The sequence below is a fragment of the Suncus etruscus genome, chromosome 8 (genome assembly GCF_024139225.1).
Source record: "Suncus etruscus isolate mSunEtr1 chromosome 8, mSunEtr1.pri.cur, whole genome shotgun sequence".
Lineage (NCBI taxonomy): Eukaryota > Metazoa > Chordata > Mammalia > Eulipotyphla > Soricidae > Suncus > Suncus etruscus.
In genome coordinates, this window is record NC_064855.1 from 5591273 (window position 1) to 5605005 (window position 13733).

At 36.0% G+C, this 13733-nt stretch overlaps 1 pseudogene; it reads left to right on the forward strand.

Moving 5' to 3' along the window:
• The first annotated feature begins 880 nt into the window (after positions 1-880).
• LOC126016775 (uncharacterized) lies at positions 881-1028 on the forward strand (annotated as a pseudogene).
• Positions 1029-13733: the final 12705 nt, after the last annotated feature.

Here is a 13733-nt window from a genome sequence, read left to right on the forward strand (position 1 = left end):
ATTTTAGGACCACTTAAAAATAATAGGAATTTTGGACCAGACATTTAATATCTATATTAAAAGTAAAATGAAACACTAAGCCACTATAAGTACTTAAGTGAACTTGTATAAATAGGAAAAATAAAAATAACAAGATATATTGGCCAATGCACTATATACAATACATCCGGAACTTCTAAGAAGGACCTAGGTTGTTTTTCTTAATGTTTACAATGGAGGATCAAAAGCATAAACAAATTCTTTATTGTTATAAAGTTCTATACATTACTTTCTATGCAAATTGGATAGATCAGATTTACATCAGATGGGAATACAGAGAGAGGTACTGGGCTGCTCTGTGTTAAATATATCAGAAACTGCCAAGAATAATCTCTCACTTCCAACTTATTTTGAATTCTGGTAATTGGGATGATCAGATGAAAGCAGGAGAAAGGAAGCCCTACAGTAGGTAGAAAGCTAACAAGAACACTAGCACAGCAACATAAATTAAAAATACATTTAAAGTCGAGTTCATGGTAAATGATTCTCCTGGGTTACAAAGACATTGCAAACTGAAAAGCAAGTTTCCTATTGTGATATTGTAGAATATTGTGATTTTCGCATTATGTGTCTATGTAAGTTTATTTTTGTGGGACAAAAGTAAGATTAATTGCTTTTCATAAACTACCTCAAGGTAACATTTAGAATGGACTTGCAGCATCAAGAAAAATATGCTATTTGGAAAAGCCTTGGTTATCTGAGTTTAAAATATCATTTAGAGTTTGATCTATTTAATAATGCAGTATTATAAAAATCACCTTTTTGAACTTGGCCATGCTTCAAGAGAAACTTTTAAAAGTTTTGAGAAGCTCTCAAAAAAAAAAGTTCCATAAAATTCTTCATACTTACCTGGCAGGGGAGATACCATGGTCACGAAGGTGGTTTCCCCTGGGAAAGGCTCACCCATTGCACTCTGGGTGTGCTAACTCCTGCAATTTCCCCAAATATGAGAAACGAGACTGCATAATTTGTGGTAATGGGGGACTGCAAAAGAAAGAAGAAAGAAAGAAAGAAAAGAAAGGAAGGAAGGAAGGAAGGAAGGAAGGAAGGAAGGAAGGAAGGAAGGAAGGAAGGAAGGAAGGAAGGAAGGAAGGAAGGAAGGAAGGAAGAAGCTTTTCAATCCCTAGCAGCAATGACAATATTTTAGAAAATTTTAACTTAATTTTGAAAGCATCAGTTTTATATATCTCTCAGCAGAAAAAGCTCTGCTGTTTTCGTCAAGCAATTATTTTGCTTGATTTTCTTTCCAGCAAAACGTTAGAAAAATGTTCAAGTTGAATAATCATTGTTTCTTTCCCTCAGCATTTCGGGAGATGGTGTTGGATTTTTGAAACTACTCATGCTGGTAGGAATGGATGCCACACACAAGACTTTCTCTTCGTCATCACTAGCTGAACTTTAGGCCTATGCTGACCTACTAGGCCATATGGAACATTAAAATAACATACCAATTACTCAGAGGTCAACATTTAATATAATGAATAACTTTCATGCTTTACCAAAAGCACTCATAAGTGTAATGGAGATATTAGTGGCTAATAACAGGAACTCAGGAATATGGTTACAAGTTGTTTTAATCCCTCCACTGAGATGTAACAGGAACTGAACATTTTATTCCTTGAGAGTCTGGCACTATTGCTGAAAATATCAGTACAGTACACAAGACACATAACACCTTAATATAGTTGTACAAACGAAGGTGCCACAGTACTGTCCCTGAGTGATTACTCAATGTTGTTCAAGGACCAGGGACCACATCAGGCCTATGATTCAGGGTTCTCTAGTCAGGTCAGTCTGTAGTAGACGAATGTGTTTGTCCACATATAATCCTAGAGAGCAGCTGTCACTGGCCCAAAAGGACTGGCTATAGGTTAAAAAACACCTTGAGGAGCAGTTAATGCTAATGTTGACTCTTCCCAGTGCTTTTACACTGAGATGGTAGCATTCTCTTCTTTCAGTGTTGGCTGGAAGAAAATCTGCACTTTCTGCATATATACATATATGTATCTTCTGGATGTGGTAACATATTTTGAAAAGGACAGGCACATTTGGTTTACAGACTGCATATATGTGTGAGTGTGTGGGTGAGAGAGAAGGAGGAGGAAGTAGAAAGAGGAGGAAGAGGAGGAAGGAGGTGTAAGAGGAAGAAGAAGAGGAGGAGGAAGAGGAGGAAGTGGAGAAAGGAGGAAAAGGAAGAGGAGGAAAGAGGAAGAGGAGGAGAAGGAGGAAGAAGGAAGAGGTAGAGGAGGAGGAGGTAGAAGGAAGTACAGGAAGAGGAGGAGGAAGTATAGGAGGAGGAAGAAGAGGAGAAAGAGGAGGAGGAGGAGGAGGTAGAAGGAAGAGAATAAAGAGGAAGAGGAGGAGGAAGTAGAGGAGGAGGAAAAAAAGGAGAAAGAGGGAGGAGGAGGAGGTAGAGGAGTAGAAAGAAGACTTAGCCTCTCCAGACAGAATGTCTGATCTGTCCATGCTGTTGCTATAATCCAGACTCCCCTTATGCTTCTCAAAATGGAACCGATTCCATCACTATCCATCCCCACTGAGCTGATGAACCCTACAGAGCTGAACCCTATCTGATCAGGGAGCAGACATGCACATGGACAGTCAGATGAAAAGCGCACTGGTTACCAGTTGTAGTTTTTCTGCCAAGGGAACATGTATATCTATTCAATTTCTCTAAGATGCAAGCTTTGATTCACTATTCTCTTACCTGACACCTCTTTTCATAGATTAATGCCTTATTGAGTTCAGATAGAGTACCTAAGCAGCATTTCCCAAGTCCTTAAAAAAAACCTGCCATATCAGTGAAGAAACATTCATATGAGCGGGTTCTGATAAGTACTGATAGATGCTGCTTTTCTAACAAACCACCCAAATTTAGGTCCATATTGTTCAGAATCTTCAGAATTCTTCAGAATCAGCTTCATTTAACTCTGAAAATAAAAGCAGAAAAGCAGTTCCTGACTTCCAATTTCTGGCTTGTTTCGATTTTTTCTATTTTAGCACTAAATAATTTGGGATCTAAATTTATGAAGATTACTTCTGAATCCTCCTCAGACAGAAATCCCGTCTTTTGGGTGTGGAGTACTGCATTATTTAGACCATCCTGAGCTTCCCTGCCATCTTTCATCTACTAAAATTTCTTTTGAACTTTCTGTGGTTTTATTTTATCTCCTCTATTTTTGTGTTCAAAAAGAAGTTCATGGGGCATATTCACTGGTGTTTCCCTTGTAGTTTGCTACTTTGAAGCTTAGTATCTTTGATAAAATCCTCATTTTGTTACTTTAAAAATAGGAAAAATGAAAGGCCAAAGTGGTACAATTGTTGGTGAAACTACTCATACAGCGGCAGGGCTACATAAAGAAGATCCCTTGGTGTGTTTTCTTTTTGTTAAACTTGGTATAGCACAAAGAAGCCACCAAATAAAGAAGTAGAATGTTTGCATCTTCAGAAATAGGCAGGGAGTTGCCAATGGAAAATTGGGGATTTCTGGCCTGAACTATAATTATGAGTATAACCTATGTTGCATTTTCTTCTTGTTCTATTTGTATCTAGACCATCAGCCTTGAAAGTCAGGCTTGAATGTCAGCAGCAGGAAGACACCTAACAAGCTCTATCAGAATTCCCAGTCGTCCTTCCTCTGGGTATTAGAATTTGTGGTAACGCCCACCAGTGTCAGCTCTTTCTTAAATTGTTTCCCTGAGGATGTTGACTTTACTGGCCTCTCCCGGCAAAAGTGAGGAAGGGAAGTGGCAGGTGGACTCTGAGTTTTGCTCCCCAAGGAACAAACCCGCTGCTTTGGGGCCAGTAGGTTTATCAAAAAAAGACAGGAAATCATGATGTCTCTGTGAGGAAGGTCAGATAAATGCTTACCCCCCTGAGGCTAACAGAGAAATTCTTCCTGAAAAAAACAGGATTCCTACCTTCATTCTCAAGACAGAGCTGAGCTTCTCCTAGTCACAGCTTCTGATCTTCTGGGAGAAGGTGATGATGGGTGTCTATTTCTGCTTGGCCCCTCACTTCATCCAACATTGCATCTAAGTACCCGGCTGCATCCCTCTTGCCTGGACTTCTAGAGACACTTTTGTTGACACTGACCTGCTCTGGGCACTTTATAGTGTGTCGAAGGTCCCTGAACTGGGAAATGTGATGGAATGACGCTGAGGACACATCAGTGCCAATTTCATTGCTAAGTTATAGTTAGAAGAGATCAGAACAAGTACCGTCAATAGCCAACTTCTACTCATTCCTAAACTGGGTGTCTTAAGCCTCACTATTATTATTTAAATAATAGTACATTGGAGACTTTTAAGAACTAGCTTGTAGGTAGTAAACCAACATGCAGATTAAAATTTCTTCAACTACTATCCATGAATATCCAACACCACAATCACATGAACTATCCATGAAAACACAAGTATCTCAGTCCCCGTATCAGTGAAGATGAGGGAGTCCCTGAGGAATTCGCATCTTTCACTAAAGTCTCATATAATTTTTTTTTCAAAATATTGTTCAAAGGCACTGTTGTGATCCTGAGGCTCAGGAGTTTTGTATTTAATAGGTGAAGAAGCATCAAGTTACTATTTTAGAGAAGTGCTAAAGGATGGCTCATGTTTGTTTTTTAAAGGAAAATAAATACAGTCCTAATATTTATTGTATGAAGTTATATGTTGTAGCGAGATAAAATCAAATTCTTGCCAGAGTTTAGTAGAAGGGGAAATGGAGGGAACATAAATCTTTTGGTCTGATTTAATCACCCAGATTGTTCTTCAGATACCAGATTGCTGTTCATGTGTTCTCCCTCCATCCATCTTTCATCCCTGTGAAGTGAGGAAAGAAGAGGCAAAGACTGAAGAAAGGAAGAGAAAGCAGAAAGGCTGTATCTGAACAGTAGATTTGCTCCAAAGTAACAATTCTGATTTAAATAGGTTAAGAATAAAGCATGTCTAAAATAGAATACACTGCTATTACATTAATAAAATTGAGTCATAGAAGCACAACAGGAAACTTCTGTGATGTCCTCCCTGTTTACATAGGTCATGATAACATTCTTGAAAACATATAATGAGTTTTCTGAGCAATAATTAAATGCAGAATATACAGATTAAAAAGAAAATTATATCATAAAATATGTAGAACATCTCAGCCAGCTGGCAATTTCAAGTAGGTTAATAAACATTTTTAACTAATTTAAACTAAGACAAGATATGACTTTACATAAAGCAGAATAATGCTAAGAAAACACTAGCCTTTATCACAATTTATTTCCCAGTGCACAGTCTTGGAAATAAATATGTGCATTTCAAAAACTATTTTAGAGATTTATAATTAGTTATAGAGATTTATAAGTTAGGGATTTATAATTAAATAACATATATTTATGGAGAGATAGTATAGAGGGTAAGGTGCTTGCCTTAAATATGGTCAACCCGGTTTAATCCTGAGCACAACATATGGTCTCCTGAGCTTATCAGGAATAATTCCTGAGCACAGTCAGGAGTACGCCTGGAACACTGCTGGGTATGTCCCACAAAACAAAACAAAACATGTTCAGGAGTAATAGCAGAGTGGGTAGGGCATTTGCCTTGTACATGGATGGATGACCCAAGTTCAATCTCCAGCATTCCATATAATCTCCAACCCTTTAGGAGTAATTTTTGAACACAAAACCAAGAGTAACCCCTGAGATTCCCTGGGTATGTTCCCCCCAAAACTGACAAAGCAAAGGACATTTAATAAAAATGAAATGCATATTTTACACTGTCATCAATAAATGCATTATATTTCCCATCACATTTCCATCACATTTCACATCACAGGAGACTTCTTGTTAAGAGTCAAATCTGCCTTCTCTAAATACAACCAGAACTTCCCATTTCTACATCTGACCATATCTTCAGTAATGATGGTTACAGCAAATACATTAATATTTACAATGCCAAATGTTAAATATGTTAGCATCATACAAGTTTTTTAATTTGTAATATGATGTCAAGTAAATCAACATGTATTACTCTAAAATGAACATATACCCTTTATGTTTCCAAATTATAGCATGAAAAATATGTATGTATATAGTGAAAGACACTGGAAAATATGGATAAATTATTTTTAGCTAGTCATTATAAATTTCAACTCTTGGAACAACTATTAATGAAGTAATTTCTGCATTGCAGCAGAAATATTATGCCTTAATAAACTCATATTCACCATTTTTAATTACTATTAAATGGAAGAAAATATCTGAACACAACACATCAGACAACTTTACTGATTTACAAAGTTTATAAAATACTCACTACGGTCAACCAAAAAAATATCCAAGGACCCCCATCCAAAAATAGAGATAAGACATAGATACTTCTTCAAAGAAGGCATAAGATGGTTTTAGGCCTTAGAAGTATATTTTCAGAAGCTTAAATTATGAAGAAATTGGTTTTATTACAGGATAAAAGACTAAATATGTGATGACATATTTTATGACTTGGAACATCACAACAGAGAATCTAGACTTCTGATTCAATTTCTGGTATTTAGTAGATGGTCAAGTATTTTTATGTATTAAATAAATATATTTATTATATTTTATTATTTATTTTTATTTATATTATATTTATTTATATTTTATTTATATTTATTATATTTTAGCTAGCTTGACTACACACATTCTGAGATCCAACATGGAACAATTTTCTCTGTACAAAAAATTGGGTTACCAGAAGACAAAGAGACATCCAAATAGATACTGGTAGTGGTATGGTGTGATAACGTATATTTTTAAGATGTGTGAATATAAAAACTTCATGAGTTACATGCTCATGCAAGCAAAATGCTCAAACTTTTTGCAAAAAAAAAAAAACAACTGTAAGGAGAAATCATAACTTTGATAGCTCGCACAGAGTGGAGAAAAAAGAAATTGAAGCAGTAAGAGTCCTGTATTTGTCCCATATTTAGAGCCCCAAAAGATCACTAAGAGAGAACAATAATATATGAGAAAAGGTTTGAAGAAAAGGAAAATATATTTATAATTTAATTATAGCAAATCCAATACATTATTCAAGTACTTCTACCAACTGAGGAAAAAAGTCACATAGCATGAAGTTCACATGAGAATGTAAGGAAAAAGAAGACTAGAATAAATTATTTATTCATGAATTTTGAATCTAAAAAAGAAATGTAGATTTTTTAATATAGTTTTTATTTTAATCATAGTGGCTTACATATCGTTCACAGTAATATTTCAGGTACATTTTAACATTAAATCAGGGGAATTCCCAATACCAAATTGTCCTCCCTCCACCTCCGTTCTCATCTTGCCTCCCATATCCTCCACCCTCACCCCAGAATGAAATGTAGATTTTTAATCAGGTTAAAGAAGACATCTCCAGGGAGATTAACAAAAAACTAGGTGACATTAATGATTTCCAGGAAGAGGGACAAAGTATAAGTGGTAGCACTGTGTAGAATAGACCATTTTTATGAATTCACCAATCATTAGAACATAACCAGTCAGTCACACAAAAAAACCTAAGGATTTTTATATAAAAACATCTGATTTAATATTTCAAATTGATTTCAGAACATCTTGATACCACTGATATACTTTCAAGGGTAAAAGTCGACTTTTAAGGATTTCATCTACAACTCTTGACAATAACTATAAACTTCATGTATGCACCTTGGGATGAGTTAGGATAGAGTCATAAATATCAATGTGAATAGTGCAAAGTGTCAACTTGATGAGTGGTAGAGCCATGAAAATCCAGTTTGTTTAAACTATCCATAAACATTTATCTCACTGAAGAGAAGAGGTATTGAAACTATTTTTTTAGCATAATGTATTTTTGATGTTTTTTATGAGGGCAAGAATCCTCAATATGTTATTCACATAAAAATGGGATAAATCCGTGTTCTCAAATGTATTGCTAAGGTCCTAACCACATAGTATGATATGTTTAACCTCTACAAAGAGAGTTTGGGAGGAAAAGTCATTTTGCTCATACTTCAGTTACAATCCACAGGAAATGCACTTCTTTCAAAAGAAAATTCATTCAAGTAAAATTGAAAAACTAAAAGGTGGCAAGACTGGAGGTTAATCTCAGGCATTCCTCTGCGCTTAGTTGTATTTTTAAATTTTAATACAAAAAGTTAAGAGTAAATACAAGAAAATGGAGTGAACTTAGATGAATATTTGTCTTTGTATCAAAAATTCCTAAAATACTTAGATATATTTGAAAAAAGGAATAATACAGTATCACATACTGTTAAAAGAGTCAAATAAAATGTTATATTTGTTTGGTCTCCAGTGTAAGTAGTTATATTTTTACATTGAACAAAATTCCCTAACCAAGTGAACAAAATTATTGAAAAACTCAGTTTGTTAAATTGGGCTGCTAAAATTATAATACAAAGGCACAATAGATATAATAATGATTCATTGGGAAAGAAAATTAGAAATAAATTCAACTAACTATACTTAAGACAGAATTTCTGGTGCTGAAGTGGTGGCACAGAGCGGTAAAGCGTCTGCTTTGCCGGCACTAGCCTAGGATGGACCTCGGTTCAATCCCCCACGGTCTCGTATGGTCCCCCAAGTCAGGAGCGATTTCTGAGCACATAGCCAGGAGTAACCCCTGAGTATCATCAGGTATGGCCTAAAGAAAGAAAGAAACAAAAAACAGAATTTCTTTGAGTATATCAAATTCAAGTTATAACTAACTGGCAACAGAAGCCAGGCTACAAAAATGCAAGTGGCCTATAGTCAGGAACCTTACAGCCTAGAATTTCTTAGGAACATAGTTTTCAAGTCATGAACACAAAATTAATGGCTTAAATAATACAGCAACAATACAGAGAAAGATATGGAAACCACAATAGGCATAAGGTAAGAAGTAATACTAAGACACATTTCAAAGTATTATGAATTTAATAGAAGACAGAAAGAGATATGGTCCATGACTCTTTATTTAAAGTCTGAACTAGAATGTTGGTTTAGAAAAAGAGTTTTAATACTTCAGGCAGGCAATTTAAGCATGTTTCTGCAGCAAGACACACAAAGGGGAAGCTGATGTATGTTCAGTAGATAAGAAAGTTGGTAGAGGTAGAGTAGTTCCTACAAATTCAGACAAAGCATTGCAAGCTCAAATCAAAAGTAGCAGAGACAGAAGAGAGGAATAAGTATTTGGTGTCATGGTCAGTCTTTGTTTCTAAGAGATCATGGTGGTAGAAAGTGGAGAGCACACTGAGATGGAAGGTCTGGCACATTGCATGGGATGTAATCATGAGTCCAGTCATAAGAGAAGGGAAGAAGTGAGGAGACAACATAGACCGTAGGAAAAAACCAAGAGGCATTCTTAGACTGAATGTGAGGCTAAAAGATCAACTAGAAAGTAAATATTTGGTGAGTGAGATAGGGTAGTTTAACTGGAGTTAATTTTTATGGAATGTTTTGCTCCTGGATGGACTAGATGGCTTTAGTTACCAGTGCAGAGGGTTTTAGGGCCTTTAATGGATGTGAACTTCTCTGTGACAGTTTTAAGACACTCAGGATGTCACTTACTTTATGGTGATGATATCCCAGGTGCCTGTGATTAGTGAGTGTTCCCTTCTTCCCAGGCCTTTAACTGCCACACAAATCAGCCATATATGTGCTTCAGTGAACATTTGTAAATAACTTTACAAATTAATTGCTCCTGTTATTCAGATAATGTTGCAGAAGCTTGAATTAAATTAAGGTTGCTCTGTGGTTTACTCCACAAAATGGAGGAAAACAAAATTTCCAATTGATGTATGCGACCAAATAGGTGTACATTCTGTGACCATAATAATAGTCATAATTAAGAAAAATCTATCTGATGCTTTAGGCAAGCAGCACTACATGCAGTAAGCTTTCCCAGATTAAAACAATAGCCTCTGTCCACTTTATGAGAGATGTTATATTGATAGTGACATTCGTGTCAAAATTCCCTATAGAATGGATAAGCAGAGATGTTGATTTTACTGTTAGCCTCTGTATGCTTGTGCCATATTCAAGGTGAACTCCATAGACAAAAAAATAACCTTTATTTCTCACATTAAACCTTTACACTGGTTCTTCTGGGAATAGTTTGTGCTCAGTCAATAGTTTGGCCCAAGGATTTAGGTTGCTGAGAAGAAAAGAAATCAATCCAAGAAGCATGACATTTTCTACATTTGAATCTACTCTCTGCTTTTAATTTTTAAATGAAAGATGTCACACTAATTTCTACTGATATCCTCATATTTTCTGACGACCTTCCTACTTGTACTGTATCATGGAAAAGATGCTCTCTAATCTAGTGTACAAGTAGAAAAGATTCATTTCACTGGCAAATTCAATTGTTGGGAAATTAGTAATATGCAAACAAGAAATTGCAACAAAACAGAGATATATTCCATTATGTCCTATTCTAATCATGTATAAATTCTTATCAGCACAAACTCATACATTTTATTGTTGTAAATATCATTATTATTTTGGTGTTAGGGCCATAGCCAGCTGTGCTCAGGGCTTATTCTTGGTTTAGCATTTAGGGATAACTCCTGGCAATATTTGGGGTACCAGATGGCAGCCAGGGATTGAACCTGGCTTGGCCACATGCAAGGCAAACACCTTATCTGTGATACAATCTTTCCAGACCTCAAACTCATACATTTTAAGCAGACAACTTTAGAGTTATTAAGATTAAGAATGTGCATACACTAACAAGGAGACTCTTTTCTTTTAAAAATGTGTCTTTTATAGTTGACACCCTTATGAGTTGCAGGCTAAAGCATGCTTTATGATTTTTAACTATAAGAAGTTGTTAAAAATTTAGATAAAAGAATTAAGTAAATGGAATCACACAATTTTAATCCTCTGTATATAACTTAATAATTTATATAAGATTGGTTCTCCTTTGGTTCTCTGTTGGTGAGTAAGATTTCACAGCAGAGATACTTAATAGTGTACTTATTTATTCATGAGTTGATGGTATATTTGGATTTATCTTTAAAGAGCCACGATTTACAAAGTTATATATAGATAAGTCTTAGGCATATAATATCACAACACCAATTCTACCACTAACGTCAAGTTCTTTCCACCAGGGCTCCATGCTCCCTCCAACTTTTCCCCACAACCCCCACTAACCACCTTGACAAACACATTTCAAAGGTTGTTGTTTAGATGGCATTTGTTTTGTTTTGTTTTGCTTTATTTGATCACACCCGGTGATGCTCAGGGGTTAGTCCTGGCTATGCACTCAGAAATCGCTCCTGGTTTGGGGGACCATGTGGGAAGCTGGAGGTTCGAACCTGGATCCATCCTAGTTTAGCATGTGCAAGGCAAGCGCCCTATTGCTTGCCTCACTGCTTCGGCCCCAGATGGCATGTTTTGATTTTATTATTGTTGAGTCTGTGCTTTGGATATATAGCCATATTTGGATTTTATCAAAAACATTAGAGTGGTGCATTTTATTACTTGGTAAAATAAGAGATAAAAACAAGAAATCACCCAGGAAAACTCATGAATCAGGATTATGTATGTATTTTAGAAGGCCCTTCTACTCTGAAGCCCCCAAGTATAAGACACTTCTGCCAGTAGTGAATCTCAGTGCATTTTCCTTTATCAATTAGAGAACCAAAAGCCACAGGGCAAACTGGAATCACAAAATTTAGCAAGGAAAATAAAAACATTGAATTACCAAAGAGACAGAGAATCTGGAGAAGAAACTTTATTGATCATTTTGAACAAGGAACATCAACTGGGGTAGTGACTATATATAGCTTGAGAAATTTCTGGACATATCTAATCTGAGGAAATAGCTACAACTTCAGGGGTTTTACTTCCAGGAACCTCAAAAGTTCACAAGAGAGAACTATATTGAAGTTATATCCTGACAAAGGCTGACTTAGTGTCCAATAAAAAAGACTGCCTGATCTGCAGGAGAATAGCTATACTACACTCATCTTATCCAGCCTTTCTGTCAGGTAAGAAGAGAAATGTTGACTGACACTTGTGAAGATCACCCTTTATAGGCCCACAGGAAGAATAAATGTAGAGTATTTGTCCTCCAATATGTATGACACCATCCAGAGGGCTTCAGGATAACATGGTAGACAGAAGATGAAAGAGTTACAAGATGCAGGAAAGGCCTAAGAAGCAGCTCTTTGTTCTTCTTTGTCAAATATAATGAGAGACCAAATGAACTCACAAGAAGAAAGGAAGCTTCTGTCACCTCCAGCCACAGCAAACATCAACCAAAGCCCAATAGGAGCCTTAAAACCTCACACTGAAAGGCCAACTGGCTACAGGTCTGTTCTTGTTGCATGATACAGATAAAAAAATTGACTGGGCATGATAAAAAAAAAAGAAAATGTATGAAAGCTCTGACCAGCACAACTGTTTTATTTTCATTTTAATGACCTAGTCAGTTCATGACAAAATGGATGGATAATACATATTTGTAACATTATTAATATGAGTCAGTTATATATGTGTGTGTATGTATAGATAATATATGTATTTAACTTTCAACAGATTTTTAGTAATTGTTTGCTAACATCTGTAGGGAAGAGTTCATTGATCTTGTAGTCAAAGAAAGAACTATATATCTTGGTTGGGTCACACCTGGCAGTGCTCAGGGGTCACTTCTGGCTCTATGCTCAGAAATCGCTCCTGGCGGGTTCAGGGGACCTTTTGGGATGCCAGGATTCGAATTGTCGTCCTTCTGCATGCAAGGTAGACGTCTTACCTCCAAGCTATCTCTCTGGCCCCAAAGAACTATACATCTTAAAACAACTTATTTAGCAAAATAATTAAAACCATGTAAAGTAGATTCATCCTTTAATTTTCTTAGGAAAATATCTACATTATCTTAATTCCTAAGGGAAAATAAATTTTTCTATGTTAATGATTTTTTTCCTAAAGAGAGAACGAATCTATCAGCTATACTTCTCATTCAGTGGCAAAATTCTTGTTGACTAATTTGAAGAAATAACATCTGACAGGGTTAATATGGGCAATTTATTCTGAAGGTGAATGTTATCTCAATAATTGTAGAAATGTTTTAAAGAAAAAATATCTTATAGACAAACAAGAAGCACTATGGATAAATGAACAGCTTTAGCTGCCATGAATGACAGTGCAGCTGCACGATATATATAGAGGGAAATTACATATTTAGAGGGAAAGACTGAGATGTTGAAACAAGAGCTAAATTAAAGAGGGTGGGACTGAGAATGGGGGAAAAAATAGAAGCCATGAAATGCTAAGCTCAGTGCATTAAGGAAAATTCACTGAAGTGGCTTAATAATTATTATAGCTTCCTTGATGTAGTACTGAAGTTTCACTGTTGCTAAGCAATATTCAAGGAAGAGCAAAACTGTATTTACATCAGGTACACAGAGGGGGAAGAGTTAGAACCAGATAGGGATGCAGTAAACAGGCTTGGCAATGGATAATATTAGACTTGGCTGGAAATACATGAGATTTCCTAACACCTCACTTATATCTGTACTTGCTTGTAACCCTTCCCCCAACACCCTTTTACCTAAACTTCCTTTTGAGATGTTAATCCCACCTGGATGATCTGACCTGTCATACCTGAGATGGGGCAGGCTGTTTTAAATAAAGAGTTAAAAAGTCTGGCTTGGGGTAGATGAGAGAAGCAGCAAAAGGTGGAAAGAGAGGGGCAGCA